Consider the following 19,706-nt stretch of genomic DNA (forward strand, 5'->3'; position numbering starts at 1 on the left):
CGTGTCGAAAAATTAAACTGACTCAGAATTTTCTTCCCTACATAAATAATCAATAATTGCAAAGGAAAGAAATTGAAAAAAAAAAGAATTTTCAAATTAGAAAAGAAATATATACATTGAAGATATTCGCTCCGGCTGGGACTCGAACCCAGGCCACTCGCTTGGAAGACCAGCGGTCTAGCCATTAGGCTATCGGAGTTCTGTCGAGCGGAGTCTTACTGCCTGACTGATACTGCCTGACTGACAGACTGACTCACTGACTGACTGATACTGACTGACTGACTCACTGACTGACCGAGACTGACTGACTAACTGCCTGACTGACTGAGACTGGACTGACTGACTGACTGACTGACTGACTGACTAACTGACTGACTGAGACTGACTGACTGACTGCTTGACTCTCTGACTGGCTATTTCACTGACTGACTGAATGACTAAATGACTGACTGACACTGACTGACTGACTGCTTGAATACCTGACTGACTGCTTGACTGACTAACTGACTGGACAGGACTGACCGACTGACTGACAGACTGACTGAATAAGGATGACTGACAGACTGACTGAATAAGGCTGACCGACTGACTGACTGCCTGACTGACTGAATAAGACTGACCGACTGACTGACTGCCTGACTGACTGAATGACTGACTGACTGACTGACCGAGACTGACTGACTGACTGACTGAGACTGGACTGGACTGACTGACTGACTGACTGACTGAGACTGACTGAGACTGACTGACTGCTTTAGTGACTAACTGACTGCACAGGACTGACCGACTGACTGACTGACTGCTTTAGTGACTAACTGACTGCACAGGACTGACCGACTGACTGACTGACTGACTGCCTGACTGACTGACTGACTGAATGACTGACTGACTGAGACTAAATGACTGACTGCTTGACTGACTGGCTGAAGGACTAACTGACTGACTGAGTGACTGAGTGACTGGACTGACTGACTGAGACTGAATGACTGAGTGCTTGACTGATTGACTGTCAGACTGACTGACTGACTTCGCAAAAGGGAAAAATAAAAAAAAAGAATTATAAAATTAGAAAAAAATATTTGCATTTAAGATTTCCTTTCCGGCCGGGACTCGAACCCAGTACCACGCGCTAGGAACCCAACGGTCTAGCCATTAGGCTATCGGAGCTCTGTCGATGGAAGTCTTAAATATAATAAAAACAAAAAATGCACCTTGGTAATTATTGATTCAAACACTTTGAAATTTACAGGTCGAATAATTAAACTGACTCAGAATTTTTCTCCCTACATAAATAATCAATATTCGCAAAAAAAAAAAATTAAAAAAAAAAGAAGAAATTTCAAATTAGAAACTAAAAGTATACATTGAAGATTTTCGTTCAGGCTGGGACTCGAACCCAGGGCCACTCGCTTGGAAGCCTAACACTCTAGCCATTAGTCTATGGGAGCTCTGTCGGTGGGAGTTTTAAATATAATAAAAACAAAAAATGCACCTTGGTAATTGTTTATTTAAACACTTTGAAATCTTCGTGTCGAAAAATTAAACTGACTCAGAATTTTCTTCCCTACATAAATAATCAATAATTGCAAAGGAAAGAAATTGAAAAAAAAAAAGAATTTTCAAATTAGAAAAGAAATATATACATTGAAGATATTCGCTCCGGCTGGGACTCGAACCCAGGCCACTCGCTTGGAAGACCAGCGGTCTAGCCATTAGGCTATCGGAGTTCTGTCGAGCGGAGTCTTACTGCCTGACTGATACTGCCTGACTGACAGACTGACTCACTGACTGACTGATACTGACTGACTGACTCACTGACTGACCGAGACTGACTGACTAACTGCCTGACTGACTGAGACTGGACTGACTGACTGACTGACTGACTGACTGACTGCTTGACTCTCTGACTGGCTATTTCACTGACTGACTGAATGACTTAATGACTGACTGACACTGACTGACTGGCTGCTTGACTACCTGACTGACTGCTTGACTGACTAACTGACTGGACAGGACTGACCGACTGACTGACTGACAGACTGACTGAATAAGGCTGACCGACTGACTGACTGCCTGACTGACTGACTGACTGAATGACTGACTGACTGACTGACCGAGACTGACTGACTGACTGACTGAGACTGGACTGGACTGACTGACTGACTGACTGACTGAGACTGACTGACTGCTTTAGTGACTGACTGAGACTGACTGACTGACTGACTGAGACTGACTGACTGCTTTAGTGACTAAGGGACTGCACAGGACTGACCGACTGACTGACTGACTGACTGCCTGACTGACTGACTGACTGAATGACTGACTGACTGAGACTAAATGACTGACTGCTTGACTGACTGGCTGAAGGACTAACTGACTGACTGACTGGACTGACTGACTGAGACTGAATGACTGAGTGCTTGACTGATTGACTGTCAGACTGACTGACTGACTTCGCAAAAGGGAAAAATAAAAAAAAAGAATTATAAAATTAGAAAAAAATTTTTGCATTTAAGATTTCCTTTCCGGCTGGGATTTGAACCCAGGGCGACACTCATGGAAGCCCAACGCTCTCGCCAATATACTATCGGATCTCTGTTGATCGGTGTCTTAATTATAATAAAAACAAAAAATGCACCTTAGTAATTATTGATCTAAAATCTTTGAAATCTAAAGGTCGAATGATTAAACTGACTCAGAATTTTCTTCCGTACATAAATAATCCATATTTGCAAAAGAAAGAAATTGAAAAAAAAAGAATCTTCAAATTAGAAGAGAAATATATACATGGAAGATTTTCGTTCCGGCCGGGACTCGAACCCAGTACCACGCGCTTGGAACCCAACGGTCTAGCCATTAGGCTATCGGAGCTCTGTCGATGGAAGTCTTAAATATAATAAAAACAAAAAATGCACCTTTTTAATTATTGATTCAAACACTTTGAAATTTACAGGCCGAATACTTAAACTGACTCAGAATTTTTCTCCCTACATAAATAATCAATATTCGCAAAAGAGAAAAATTAAAAAAAAAAGAAGAAGAAATTTCAAATTAGAAACTAAAAGTATACATTGAAGATTTTCTTTCAGGCTGGGACTCGAACCCAGGGCCACTCGCATGGAAGCCTAACACTCTAGCCATTAGTCTATGGGAGCTCTGTCGGTGGGAGTTTTAAATATAATAAAAACAAAAAATGCACCTTGGTAATTGTTTATTTAAACACTTTGAAATCTTCGTGTCGAAAAATTAAACTGACTCAGAATTTTCTTCCCTACATAAATAATCAATAATTTCAAAGGAAAGAAATTGAAAAAAAAAAGAATTTTCAAATTAGAAAAGAAATATATACATTGAAGATATTCGCTCCGGCTGGGACTCGAACCCAGGCCACTCGCTTGGAAGACCAGCGGTCTAGCCATTAGGCTATCGGAGTTCTGTCGAGCGGAGTCTTACTGCCTGACTGATACTGCCTGACTGACAGACTGACTCACTGACTGACTGATACTGACTGACTGACTCACTGACTGACCGAGACTGACTGACTAACTGCCTGACTGACTGAGACTGGACTGACTGACTGACTGACTGACTAACTGACTGACTGAGACTGACTGACTGACTGCTTGACTCTCTGACTGGCTATTTCACTGACTGACTGAATGACTAAATGACTGACTGACACTGACTGACTGACTGCTTGACTACCTAACTGACTGCTTGACTGACTAACTGACTGGACAGGACTGACCGACTGACTGACTGACAGACTGACTGAATAAGGATGACTGACAGACTGACTGAATAAGGCTGACTGACTGACTGACTGACAGACTGACTGAATAAGGCTGACCGACTGACTGACTGCCTGACTGACTGACTGACTGAATGACTGACTGACTGACTGACCGAGACTGACTGACTGACTGACTGAGACTGGACTGGACTGACTGACTGACTGACTGACTGAGACTGACTGACTGCTTTAGTGACTAACTGACTGCACAGGACTGACCGACTGACTGACTGACTGCTTTAGTGACTAACTGACTGCACAGGACTGACCGACTGACTGACTGACTGACTGCCTGACTGACTGACTGACTGAATGACTGACTGACCGAGACTAAATGACTGACTGCTTGACTGACTGGCTGAAGGACTAACTGACTGACTGAGTGACTGACTGACTGGACTGACTGACTGAGACTGAATGACTGAGTGCTTGACTGATTGACTGTCAGACTGACTGACTGACTTCGCAAAAGGGAAAAATAAAAAAAAAAAAGAATTATAAAATTAGAAAAAAATATTTGCATTTAAGATTTCCTTTCCGGCCGGGACTCGAACCCAGTACCACGCGCTAGGAACCCAACGGTCTAGCCATTAGGCTATCGGAGCTCTGTCGATGGAAGTCTTAAATATAATAAAAACAAAAAATGCACCTTGGTAATTATTGATTCAAACACTTTGAAATTTACAGGTCGAATAATTAAACTGACTCAGAATTTTTCTCCCTACATAAATAATCAATATTCGCAAAAGAGAAAAATTAAAAAAAAAAGAAGAAGAAATTTCAAATTAGAAACTAAAAGTATACATTGAAGATTTTCGTTCAGGCTGGGACTCGAACCCAGGGCCACTCGCTTGGAAGCCTAACACTCTAGCCATTAGTCTATGGGAGCTCTGTCGGTGGGAGTTTTAAATATAATAAAAACAAAAATTGCACCTTGGTAATTGTTTATTTAAACACTTTGAAATCTTCGTGTCGAAAAATTAAACTGACTCAGAATTTTCTTCCCTACATAAATAATCAATAATTGCAAAGGAAAGAAATTGAAAAAAAAAAGAATTTTCAAATTAGAAAAGAAATATATACATTGAAGATATTCGCTCCGGCTGGGACTCGAACCCAGGCCACTCGCTTGGAAGACCAGCGGTCTAGCCATTAGGCTATCGGAGTTCTGTCGAGCGGAGTCTTACTGCCTGACTGATACTGCCTGACTGACAGACTGACAGACTGACTCACTGACTGACTGATACTGACTGACTGACTCACTGACTGACCGAGACTGACTGACTAACTGCCTGACTGACTGAGACTGGACTGACTGACTGACTGACTGACTAACTGACTGACTGAGACTGACTGACCGACTGCTTGACTCTCTGACTGGCTATTTCACTGACTGACTGAATGACTAAATGACTGACTGACACTGACTGACTGACTGCTTGACTACCTGACTGACTGCTTGACTGACTAACTGACTGGACAGGACTGACCGACTGACTGACTGACAGACTGACTGAATAAGGATGACTGACAGACTGACTGAATAAGGCTGACTGACTGACTGACTGACAGACTGACTGAATAAGGCTGACCGACTGACTGACTGCCTGACTGACTGACTGACTGACTGACTGACTGACTGACTGACCGAGACTGACTGACTGACTGACTGAGACTGGACTGGACTGACTGACTGACTGACTGACTGACTGACTGACTGACTGACTGAGACTGACTGACTGCTTTAGTGACTAACTGACTGCACAGGACTGACCGACTGCCTGACTGACTGACTGACTGAATGACTGACTGACTGAGACTAAATGACTGACTGCTTGACTGACTGGCTGAAGGACTAACTGACTGACTGAGTGACTGACTGACTGGACTGACTGACTGAGACTGAATGACTGAGTGCTTGACTGATTGACTGTCAGACAGACTGACTGACTTCGCAAAAGGGAAAAATAAAAAAAAAGAATTATAAAATTAGAAAAAAATATTTGCATTTAAGATTTCCTTTCCGGCTGGGATTTGAACCCAGGGCGACACTCATGGAAGCCCAACGCTCTCGCCAATATACTATCGGATCTCTGTTGATCGGTGTCTTAATTATAATAAAAACAAAAAATGCACCTTAGTAATTATTGATCTAAAATTTTTGAAATCTAAAGGTCGAATGATTAAACTGACTCAGAATTTTCTTCCGTACATAAATAATCCATATTTGCAAAAGAAAGAAATTGAAAAAAAAAAGAATCTTCAAATTAGAAGAGAAATATATACATGGAAGATTTTCGTTCCGGCCGGGACTCGAACCCAGTACCACGCGCTTGGAACCCAACGGTCTAGCCATTAGGCTATCGGAGCTCTGTCGATGGAAGTCTTAAATATAATAAAAACAAAAAATGCACCTTGGTAATTATTGATTCAAACACTTTGAAATTTACAGGTCGAATAATTAAACTGACTCAGAATTTTTCTCCCTACATAAATAATCAATATTCGCAAAAGAGAAAAATTAAAAAAAAAAGAAGAAGAAATTTCAAATTAGAAACTAAAAGTATACATTGAAGATTTTCGTTCAGGCTGGGACTCGAACCCAGGGCCACTCGCTTGGAAGCCTAACACTCTAGCCATTAGTCTATGGGAGCTCTGTCGGTGGGAGTTTTAAATATAATAAAAACAAAAAATGCACCTTGGTAATTGTTTATTTAAACACTTTGAAATCTTCGTGTCGAAAAATTAAACTGACTCAGAATTTTCTTCCCTACATAAATAATCAATAATTGCAAAGGAAAGAAATTGAAAAAAAAAAGAATTTTCAAATTAGAAAAGAAATATATACATTGAAGATATTCGCTCCGGCTGGGACTCGAACCCAGGCCACTCGCTTGGAAGACCAGCGGTCTAGCCATTAGGCTATCGGAGTTCTGTCGAGCGGAGTCTTACTGCCTGACTGATACTGCCTGACTGACAGACTGACTCACTGACTGACTGATACTGACTGACTGACTCACTGACTGACCGAGACTGACTGACTAACTGCCTGACTGACTGAGACTGGACTGACTGACTGACTGACTGACTGACTGACTAACTGACTGACTGAGACTGACTGACCGACTGCTTGACTCTCTGACTGGCTATTTCACTGACTGACTGAATGACTAAATGACTGACTGACACTGACTGACTGACTGCTTGACTACCTGACTGACTGCTTGACTGACTAACTGACTGGACAGGACTGACCGAGACTGACTGACTGACTGACTGAGACTGGACTGGACTGACTGACTGACTGACTGACTGACTGACTGAATGACTGACTGACTGAGACTAAATGACTGACTGCTTGACTGACTGGCTGAAGGACTAACTGACTGACTGAGTGACTGACTGACTGGACTGACTGACTGAGACTGAATGACTGAGTGCTTGACTGATTGACTGTCAGACAGACTGACTGACTTCGCAAAAGGGAAAAATAAAAAAAAAAAGAATTATAAAATTAGAAAAAAATATTTGCATTTAAGATTTCCTTTCCGGCTGGGATTTGAACCCAGGGCGACACTCATGGAAGCCCAACGCTCTCGCCAATATACTATCGGATCTCTGTTGATCGGTGTCTTAATTATAATAAAAACAAAAAATGCACCTTAGTAATTATTGATCTAAAATTTTTGAAATCTAAAGGTCGAATGATTAAACTGACTCAGAATTTTCTTCCGTACATAAATAATCCATATTTGCAAAAGAAAGAAATTGAAAAAAAAAAGAATCTTAAAATTAGAAGAGAAATATATACATGGAAGATTTGCGTTCCGGCCGGGACTCGAACCCAGTACCACGCGCTTGGAACCCAACGGTCTAGCCATTAGGCTATCGGAGCTCTGTCGATGGAAGTCTTAAATATAATAAAAACAAAAAATGCACCTTGGTAATTATTGATTCAAACACTTTGAAATTTACAGGTCGAATAATTAAACTGACTCAGAATTTTTTTCCGTACATAAATAATCAATATTCGCAAAAGAGAAAAATTAAAAAAAAAAGAAGAAGAAATTTCTAATTAGAAACTAAGAGTATACATTGAAGATTTTCGATCAGGCTGGGATTCGAACCCAGGGCCCCTCGCTTGGAAGCCTAACACTCTAGCCATTAGTCTATGGGAGCTCTGTCGGTGGGAGTTTTAAATATAATAAAAACAAAAAATGCACCTTGGTAATTGTTTATTTAAACACTTTGAAATCTTCGTGTCGAAAAATTAAACTGACTCAGAATTTTCTTCCCTACATAAATAATCAATAATTGCAAAGGAAAGAAATTGAAAAAAAAAAGAATTTTCAAATTAGAAAAGAAATATATACATTGAAGATATTCGCTCCGGCTGGGACTCGAACCCAGGCCACTCGCTTGGAAGACCAGCGGTCTTGCCATTAGGCTATCGGAGTTCTGTCGAGCGGAGTCTTACTGCCTGACTGATACTGCCTGACTGACAGACTGACTCACTGACTGACTGATACTGACTGACTGACTCACTGACTGACCGAGACTGACTGACTAACTGCCTGACTGACTGAGACTGGACTGACTGACTGACTGACTGACTGACTGACTGCTTGACTCTCTGACTGGCTATTTCACTGACTGACTGAATGACTAAATGACTGACTGACACTGACTGACTGGCTGCTTGACTACCTGACTGACTGCTTGACTGACTAACTGACTGGACAGGACTGACCGACTGACTGACTGACAGACTGACTGAATAAGGATGACTGACAGACTGACTGAATAAGGCTGACTGACTGACTGACTGACAGACTGACTGAATAAGGCTGACCGACTGACTGACTGCCTGACTGACTGACTGACTGAATGACTGACTGACTGACTGACCGAGACTGACTGACTGACTGACTGAGACTGGACTGGACTGACTGACTGACTGACTGACTGAGACTGACTGACTGCTTTAGTGACTAACTGACTGCACAGGACTGACCGACTGACTGACTGACTGCTTTAGTGACTAACTGACTGCACAGGACTGACCGACTGACTGACTGACTGACTGCCTGACTGACTGACTGACTGAATGACTGACTGACCGAGACTAAATGACTGACTGCTTGACTGACTGGCTGAAGGACTAACTGACTGACTGAGTGACTGACTGACTGGACTGACTGACTGAGACTGAATGACTGAGTGCTTGACTGATTGACTGTCAGACTGACTGACTGACTTCGCAAAAGGGAAAAATAAAAAAAAACGAATTATAAAATTAGAAAAAAATATTTGCATTTAAGATTTCCTTTCCGGCCGGGACTCGAACCCAGTACCACGCGCTAGGAACCCAACGGTCTAGCCATTAGGCTATCGGAGCTCTGTCGATGGAAGTCTTAAATATAATAAAAACAAAAAATGCACCTTGGTAATTATTGATTCAAACACTTTGAAATTTACAGGTCGAATAATTAAACTGACTCAGAATTTTTCTCCCTACATAAATAATCAATATTCGCAAAAGAGAAAAATTAAAAAAAAAAGAAGAAGAAATTTCAAATTAGAAACTAAAAGTATACATTGAAGATTTTCGTTCAGGCTGGGACTCGAACCCAGGGCCACTCGCTTGGAAGCCTAACACTCTAGCCATTAGTCTATGGGAGCTCTGTCGGTGGGAGTTTTAAATATAATAAAAACAAAAAATGCACCTTGGTAATTGTTTATTTAAACACTTTGAAATCTTCGTGTCGAAAAATTAAACTGACTCAGAATTTTCTTCCCTACATAAATAATCAATAATTGCAAAGGAAAGAAATTGAAAAAAAAAAGAATTTTCAAATTAGAAGAGAAATATATACATTGAAGATATTCGCTCCGGCTGGGACTCGAACCCAGGCCACTCGCTTGGAAGACCAGCGGTCTAGCCATTAGGCTATCGGAGTTCTGTCGAGCGGAGTCTTACTGCCTGACTGATACTGCCTGACTGACAGACTGACTCACTGACTGACTGATACTGACTGACTGACACACTGACTGACCGAGACTGACTGACTAACTGCCTGACTGACTGAGACTGGACTGACTGACTGACTGACTGACTGACTGACTAACTGACTGACTGAGACTGACTGACCGACTGCTTGACTCTCTGACTGGCTATTTCACTGACTGACTGAATGACTAAATGACTGACTGACACTGACTGACTGACTGCTTGACTACCTGACTGACTGCTTGACTGACTAACTGACTGGACAGGACTGACCGACTGACTGACTGACAGACTGACTGAATAAGGATGACTGACAGACTGACTGAATAAGGCTGACTGACTGACTGACTGACAGACTGACTGAATAAGGCTGACCGACTGACTGACTGCCTGACTGACTGACTGACTGAATGACTGACTGACTGACTGACCGAGACTGACTGACTGACTGACTGAGACTGGACTGGACTGACTGACTGACTGACTGACTGACTGACTGACTGATTGAGACTGACTGACTGCTTTAGTGACTAACTGACTGCACAGGACTGACCGACTGCCTGACTGACTGACTGACTGAATGACTGACTGACTGAGACTAAATGACTGACTGCTTGACTGACTGGCTGAAGGACTAACTGACTGACTGAGTGACTGACTGACTGGACTGACTGACTGAGACTGAATGACTGAGTGCTTGACTGATTGACTGTCAGACAGACTGACTGACTTCGCAAAAGGGAAAAATAAAAAAAAAGAATTATAAAATTAGAAAAAAATATTTGCATTTAAGATTTCCTTTCCGGCTGGGATTTGAACCCAGGGCGACACTCATGGAAGCCCAACGCTCTCGCCAATATACTATCGGATCTCTGTTGATCGGTGTCTTAATTATAATAAAAACAAAAAATGCACCTTAGTAATTATTGATCTAAAATTTTTGAAATCTAAAGGTCGAATTATTAAACTGACTCAGAATTTTCTTCCGTACATAAATAATCCATATTTGCAAAAGAAAGAAATTGAAAAAAAAAAAAATCTTCAAATTAGAAGAGAAATATATACATGGAAGATTTTCGTTCCGGCCGGGACTCGAACCCAGTACCACGCGCTTGGAACCCAACGGTCTAGCCATTAGGCTATCGGAGCTCTGTCGATGGAAGTCTTAAATATAATAAAAACAAAAAATGCACCTTGGTAATTATTGATTCAAACACTTTGAAATTTACAGGTCGAATAATTAAACTGACTCAGAATTTTTCTCCCTACATAAATAATCAATATTCGCAAAAGAGAAAAATTAAAAAAAAAAGAAGAAGAAATTTCAAATTCGAAACTAAGAGTATACATTGAAGATTTTTGTTCAGGCTGGGATTCGAACCCAGGGCCCCTCGCTTGGAAGCCTAACACTCTAGCCATTAGTCTATGGGAGCTCTGTCGGTGGGCGTTTTAAATATAATAAAAACAAAAAATGCACCTTGGTAATTGTTTATTTAAACACTTTGAAATCTTCGTGTCGAAAAATTAAACTGACTCAGAATTTTCTTCCCTACATAAATAATCAATAATTGCAAAGGAAAGAAATTGAAAAAAAAAAGAATTTTCAAATTAGAAAATAAATATATACATTGAAGATATTCGCTCCGGCTGGGACTCGAACCCAGGCCACTCGCTTGGAAGACCAGCGGTCTAGCCATTAGGCTATCGGAGTTCTGTCGAGCGGAGTCTTACTGCCTGACTGATACTGCCTGACTGACAGACTGACTCACTGACTGACTGATACTGACTGACTGACTCACTGACTGACCGAGACTGACTGACTAACTGCCTGACTGACTGAGACTGGACTGACTGACTGACTGACTGACTGACTGACTGCTTGACTCTCTGACTGGCTATTTCACTGACTGACTGAATGACTAAATGACTGACTGACACTGACTGACTGGCTGCTTGACTACCTGACTGACTGTTTGACTGACTAACTGACTGGACAGGACTGACCGACTGACTGACTGACAGACTGACTGAATAAGGATGACTGACAGACTGACTGAATAAGGCTGACTGACTGACTGACTGACAGACTGACTGAATAAGGCTGACCGACTGACTGACTGCCTGACTGACTGACTGACTGAATGACTGACTGACTGACTGACCGAGACTGACTGACTGACTGACTGAGACTGGACTGGACTGACTGACTGACTGACTGACTGAGACTGACTGACTGCTTTAGTGACTAACTGACTGCACAGGACTGACCGACTGACTGACTGACTGACTGCCTGACTGACTGACTGACTGAATGACTGACTGACTGAGACTAAATGACTGACTGCTTGACTGACTGGCTGAAGGACTAACTGACTGACTGAGTGACTGACTGACTGGACTGACTGACTGAGACTGAATGACTGAGTGCTTGACTGATTGACTGTCAGACTGACTGACTGACTTCGCAAAAGGGAAAAATAAAAAAAAAGAATTATAAAATTAGAAAAAAATTTTTGCATTTAAGATTTCCTTTCCGGCTGGGATTTGAAACCAGGGCGACACTCATGGAAGCCCAACGCTCTCGCCAATATACTATCGGATCTCTGTTGATCGGTGTCTTAATTATAATAAAAACAAAAAATGCACCTTAGTAATTATTGATCTAAAATCTTTGAAATCTAAAGGTCGAATGATTAAACTGACTCAGAATTTTCTTCCGTACATAAATAATCCATATTTGCAAAAGAAAGAAATTGAAAAAAAAAAGAATCTTCAAATTAGAAGAGAAATATATACATGGAAGATTTTCGTTCCGGCCGGGACTCGAACCCAGTACCACGCGCTTGGAACCCAACGGTCTAGCCATTAGGCTATTGGAGCTCTGTCGATGGAAGTCTTAAATATAATAAAAACAAAAAATGCACCTTGGTAATTATTGATTCAAACACTTTGAAATTTACAGGCCGAATACTTAAACTGACTCAGAATTTTTCTCCCTACATAAATAATCAATATTCGCAAAAGAGAAAAATTAAAAAAAAAAGAAGAAGAAATTTCAAATTAGAAACTAAAAGTATACATTGAAGATTTTCGTTCAGGCTGGGACTCGAACCCAGGGCCACTCGCTTGGAAGCCTAACACTCTAGCCATTAGTCTATGGGAGCTCTGTCGGTGGGAGTTTTAAATATAATAAAAACAAAAAATGCACCTTGGTAATTGTTTATTTAAACACTTTGAAATCTGCGTGTCGAAAAATTAAACTGACTCAGAATTTTCTTCCCTACATAAATAATCAATAATTGCAAAGGAAAGAAATTGAAAAAAAAAAAGAATTTTCAAATTAGAAAAGAAATATATACATTGAAGATATTCGCTCCGGCTGGGACTCGAACCCAGGCCACTAGCTTGGAAGACCAGCGGTCTAGCCATTAGGCTATCGGAGTTCTGTCGAGCGGAGTCTTACTGCCTGACTGATACTGCCTGACTGACAGACTGACTCACTGACTGACTGATACTGACTGACTGACTCACTGACTGACCGAGACTGACTGACTAACTGCCTGACTGACTGAGACTGGACTGACTGACTGACTGACTGACTGACTGACTAACTGACTGACTGAGACTGACTGACTGACTGCTTGACTCTCTGACTGGCTATTTCACTGACTGACTGAATGACTAAATGACTGACTGACACTGACTGACTGACTGCTTGACTACCTGACTGACTGCTTGACTGACTAACTGACTGGACAGGACTGACCGACTGACTGACTGACAGACTGACTGAATAAGGATGACTGACAGACTGACTGAATAAGGCTGACTGACTGACTGACTGACAGACTGACTGAATAAGGCTGACCGACTGACTGACTGCCTGACTGACTGACTGACTGAATGACTGAGTGACTGACTGACCGAGAGTGACTGACTGACTGACTGAGACTGGACTGGACTGACTGACTGACTGAGACTGACTGACTGCACAGGACTGACCGACTGACTGACTGACTGACTGCCTGACTGACTGACTGACTGAATGACTGACTGACTGACTGCCTGACTGACTGACTGACTGAATGACTGACTGACTGAGACTAAATGACTGACTGCTTGACTGACTGGCTGAAGGACTAACTGACTGACTGAGTGACTGACTGACTAGACTGACTGACTGAGACTGAATGACTGAGTGCTTGACTGATTGACTGTCAGACTGACTAACTGACTTCGCAAAAGGGAAAAATAAAAAAAAAAAGAATTATAAAATTAGAAAAAAATATTTGCATTTAAGATTTCCTTTCCGGCTGGGATTTGAACCCAGGGCGACACTCATGGAAGCCCAACGCTCTCGCCAATATACTATCGGATCTCTGTTGATCGGTGTCTTAATTATAATAAAAACAAAAAATGCACCTTAGTAATTATTGATCTAAAATCTTTGAAATGTAAAGGTCGAATGATTAAACTGACTCAGAATTTTCTTCCGTACATAAATAATCCATATTTGCAAAAGAAAGAAATTGAAAAAAAAAAAGAATCTTCAAATTAGAAGAGAAATATATACATGGAAGATTTTCGTTCCGGCCGGGACTCGAACCCAGGGCCACTCGCATGGAAGCCTAACACTCTAGCCATTAGTCTATGGGAGCTCTGTCGGTGGGAGTTTTAAATATAATAAAAACAAAAAATGCACCTTGGTAATTGTTTATTTAAACACTTTGAAATCTTCGTGTCGAAAAATTAAACTGACTCAGAATTTTCTTCCCTACATAAATAATCAATAATTGCAAAGGAAAGAAATTGAAAAAAAAAAGAATTTTCAAATTAGAAAAGAAATATATACATTGAAGATATTCGCTCCGGCTGGGACTCGAACCCAGGCCACTCGCTTGGAAGACCAGCGGTCTAGCCATTAGGCTATCGGAGTTCTGTCGAGCGGAGTCTTACTGCCTGACTGACACTGCCTGACTGACAGACTGACTCACTGACTGACTGATACTGACTGACTGACTCACTGACTGACCGAGACTGACTGACTAACTGCCTGACTGACTGAGACTGGACTGACTGACTGACTGACTGACTGACTGACTAACTGACTGACTGAGACTGACTGACTGACTGCTTGACTCTCTGACTGGCTATTTCACTGACTGACTGAATGACTAAATGACTGACTGACACTGACTGACTGACTGCTTGATTACCTGACTGACTGCTTGACTGACTAACTGACTGGACAGGACTGACCGACTGACTGACTGACAGACTGACTGAATAAGGATGACCGACTGACTGACTGCCTGACTGACTGACTGACTGAATGACTGACTGACTGACTGACCGAGACTGACTGACTGACTGACTGAGACTGGACTGGACTGACTGACTGACTGACTGACTGAGACTGACTGACTGCTTTAGTGACTAACTGACTGCACAGGACTGACCGACTGACTGACTGCCTGACTGACTGACTGACTGAATGACTGACTGACTGAGACCAAATGACTGACTGCTTGACTGACTGGCTGAAGGACTAACTGACTGACTGAGTGACTGACTGACTGGACTGACTGACTGAGACTGAATGACTGAGTGCTTGACTGATTGACTGTCAGACTGACTGACTGACTTCGCAAAAGGGAAAAATAAAAAAAAAAAGAATTATAAAATTAGAAAAAAATATTTGCATTTAAGATTTCCTTTCCGGCTGGGATTTGAACCCAGGGCGACACTCATGGAAGCCCAACGCTCTCGCCAATTTACTATCGGATCTCTGTTGATCGGTGTCTTAATTATAATAAAAACAAAAAATGCACCTTAGTAATTATTGATCTAAAATTTTTGAAATCTAAAGGTCGAATGATTAAACTGACTCAGAATTTTCTTCCGTACATAAATAATCCATATTTGCAAAAGAAAGAAATTGAAAAAAAAGAATCTTCAAATTAGAAGAGAAATATATACATGGAAGATTTTCGTTCCGGCCGGGACTCGAACCCAGTACCACGCGCTTGGAACCCAACGGTCTAGCCATTAGGCTATCGGAGCTCTGTCGATGGAAGTCTTAAATATAATAAAAACAAAAAATGCACCTTGGTAATTATTGATTCAAACACTTTGAAATTTACAGGTCGAATAATTAAACTGACTCAGAATTTTTCTCCCTACATAAATAATCAATATTCGCAAAAGAGAAAAATTTAAAAAAAAAGAAGAAGAAATTTCAAATTAGAAACTAAAAGTTTACATTGAAGATTTTCGTTCAGGCTGGGACTCGAACCCAGGGCCACTCGCTTGGAAGCCTAACACTCTAGCCATTAGTCTATGGGAGCTCTGTCGGTCGGAGTTTTAAATATAATAAAAACAAAAAATGCACCTTGATAATTGTTTATTTAAACACTTTGAAATCTTCGTGTCGAAAAATTAAACTGACTCAGAATTTTCTTCCCTACATAAATAATCAATAATTGCAAAGGAAAGAAATTGAAAAAAAAAGAATTTTCAAATTAGAAAAGAAATATATACATTGAAGATATTCGCTCCGGCTGGGACTCGAACCCAGGCCACTTGCTTGGAAGACCAGCGGTCTAGCCATTAGGCTATCGGAGTTCTGTCGAGCGGAGTCTTACTGCCTGACTGATACTGCCTGACTGACAGACTGACTCACTGACTGACTGATACTGACTGACTGACTCACTGACTGACCGAGACTGACTGACTAACTGCCTGACTGACTGAGACTGGACTGACTGACTGACTGACTGACTGACTGACTGCTTGACTCTCTGACTGGCTATTTCACTGACTGACTGAATGACTAAATGACTGACTGACACTGACTGACTGGCTGCTTGACTACCTGACTGACTGCTTGACTGACTAACTGACTGGACAGGACTGACCGACTGACTGACTGACAGACTGACTGAATAAGGATGACTGACAGACTGACTGAATAAGGCTGACTGACTGACTGACTGACAGACTGACTGAATAAGGCTGACCGACTGACTGACTGCCTGACTGACTGACTGACTGAATGACTGACTGACTGACTGACCGAGACTGACTGACTGACTGACTGAGACTGGACTGGACTGACTGACTGACTGACTGACTGAGACTGACTGACTGCTTTAGTGACTAACTGACTGCACAGGACTGACCGACTGACTGACTGACTGCTTTAGTGACTAACTGACTGCACAGGACTGACCGACTGACTGACTGACTGACTGCCTGACTGACTGACTGACTGAATGACTGACTGACCGAGACTAAATGACTGACTGCTTGACTGACTGGCTGAAGGACTAACTGACTGACTGAGTGACTGACTGACTGGACTGACTGACTGAGACTGACTGACTGAGTGACTGACTGACTGGACTGACTGACTGAGACTGAATGACTGAGTGCTTGACTGATTGACTGTCAGACTGACTGACTGACTTCGCAAAAGGGAAAAATAAAAAAAAAAGAATTATAAAATTAGAAAAAAATATTTGCATTTAAGATTTCCTTTCCGGCCGGGACTCGAACCCAGTACCACGCGCTAGGAACCCAACGGTCTAGCCATTAGGCTATCGGAGCTCTGTCGATGGAAGTCTTAAATATAATAAAAACAAAAAATGCACCTTGGTAATTATTGATTCAAACACTTTGAAATTTACAGGTCGAATAATTAAACTGACTCAGAATTTTTCTCCCTACATAAATAATCAATATTCGCAAAAGAGAAAAATTAAAAAAAAAAGAAGAAGAAATTTCAAATTAGAAACTAAAAGTATACATTGAAGATTTTCGTTCAGGCTGGGACTCGAACCCAGGGCCACTCGCTTGGAAGCCTAACACTCTAGCCATTAGTCTATGGGAGCTCTGTCGGTGGGAGTTTTAAATATAATAAAAACAAAAAATGCACCTTGGTAATTGTTTATTTAAACACTTTGAAATCTTCGTGTCGAAAAATTAAACTGACTCAGAATTTTCTTCCCTACATAAATAATCAATAATTGCAAAGGAAAGAAATTGAAAAAAAAAAGAATTTTCAAATTAGAAAAGAAATATATACATTGAAGATATTCGCTCCGGCTGGGACTCGAACCCAGGCCACTCGCTTGGAAGACCAGCGGTCTAGCCATTAGGCTATCGGAGTTCTGTCGAGCGGAGTCTTACTGCCTGACTGATACTGCCTGACTGACAGACTGACTCACTGACTGACTGATACTGACTGACTGACTCACTGACTGACCGAGACTGACTGACTAACTGCCTGACTGACTGAGACTGGACTGACTGACTGACTGACTGACTGACTGACTAACTGACTGACTGAGACTGACTGACCGACTGCTTGACTCTCTGACTGGCTATTTCACTGACTGACTGAATGACTAAATGACTGACTGACACTGACTGACTGACTGCTTGACTACCTGACTGACTGCTTGACTGACTAACTGACTGGACAGGACTGACCGAGACTGACTGACTGACTGACTGAGACTGGACTGGACTGACTGACTGACTGACTGACTGAATGACTGACTGACTGAGACTAAATGACTGACTGCTTGACTGACTGGCTGAAGGACTAACTGACTGACTGAGTGACTGACTGACTGGACTGACTGACTGAGACTGAATGACTGAGTGCTTGACTGATTGACTGTCAGACAGACTGACTGACTTCGCAAAAGGGAAAAATAAAAAAAAAAGAATTATAAAATTAGAAAAAAATATTTGCATTTAAGATTTCCTTTCCGGCTGGGATTTGAACCCAGGGCGACACTCATGGAAGCCCAACGCTCTCGCCAATATACTATCGGATCTCTGTTGATCGGTGTCTTAATTATAATAAAAACAAAAAATGCACCTTAGTAATTATTGATCTAAAATTTTTGAAATCTAAAGGTCGAATGATTAAACTGACTCAGAATTTTCTTCCGTACATAAATAATCCATATTTGCAAAAGAAAGAAATTGAAAAAAAAAAGAATCTTCAAATTAGAAGAGAAATATATACATGGAAGATTTTCGTTCCGGCCGGGACTCGAACCCAGTACCACGCGCTTGGAACCCAACGGTCTAGCCATTAGGCTATCGGAGCTCTGTCGATGGAAGTCTTAAATATAATAAAAACAAAAAATGCACCTTGGTAATTATTGATTCAAACACTTTGAAATTTACAGGTCGAATAATTAAACTGACTCAGAATTTTTCTCCCTACATAAATAATCAATATTCGCAAAAGAGAAAAATTAAAAAAAAAAGAAGAAGAAATTTCAAATTAGAAACTAAGAGTATACATTGAAGATTTTCGTTCAGGCTGGGATTCGAACCCAGGGCCCCTCGCTTGGAAGCCTAACTCTCTAGCCATTAGTCTATGGGAGCTCTGTCGGTGGGAGTTTTAAATATAATAAAAACAAAAAATGCACCTTGGTAATTGTTTATTTAAACACTTTGAAATCTTCGTGTCGAAAAATTAAACTGACTCAGAATTTTCTTCCCTACATAAATAATCAATAATTGCAAAGGAAAGAAATTGAAAAAAAAAAGAATTTTCAAATTAGAAAAGAAATATATACATTGAAGATATTCGCTCCGGCTGGGACTCGAACCCAGGCCACTCGCTTGGAAGACCAGCGGTCTAGCCATTAGGCTATCGGAGTTCTGTCGAGCGGAGTCTTACTGCCTGACTGATACTGCCTGACTGACAGACTGACTCACTGACTGACTGATACTGACTGACTGACTCACTGACTGACCGAGACTGACTGACTGAGACTGGACTGACTGACTGACTCACTGACTGACTGACTGCTTGACTCTCTGACTGGCTATTTCACTGACTGACTGAATGACTAAATGACTGACTGACACTGACTG

The sequence above is a fragment of the Uloborus diversus genome, unplaced genomic scaffold (assembly GCF_026930045.1).
Source record: "Uloborus diversus isolate 005 unplaced genomic scaffold, Udiv.v.3.1 scaffold_22, whole genome shotgun sequence".
NCBI classification, from domain to species: Eukaryota; Metazoa; Arthropoda; class Arachnida; order Araneae; family Uloboridae; genus Uloborus; species Uloborus diversus.